This window comes from Penaeus monodon, chromosome 25 (genome assembly GCF_015228065.2).
Source record: "Penaeus monodon isolate SGIC_2016 chromosome 25, NSTDA_Pmon_1, whole genome shotgun sequence".
NCBI lineage: Eukaryota > Metazoa > Arthropoda > Malacostraca > Decapoda > Penaeidae > Penaeus > Penaeus monodon.
Genome location: NC_051410.1, coordinates 2,030,895 through 2,031,130, shown reverse-complemented (window position 1 = coordinate 2,031,130; position 236 = coordinate 2,030,895).

The following is a 236-nucleotide window of genomic DNA, read 5'->3' as shown; positions in this document are numbered from 1 at the left end:
ATTGCACACACACACTCGCGCACACCCGGGGGCCATAAACATTCACTTTATCAAGCACAATACGGATGGAATGTTAATGATGTTATTACACACAAAAAAAAGGGTGTAAAAATGGATTACCCCTCCAGCACCGACCCAGAGCCTTAGAAGTAATTATGGGGGAGAGTTATGAAGACATTTAAGGGGACGGCCAGTTAGATTTCCCTCCGAGTTTGTAGGTGGTACTTACAAGGTGT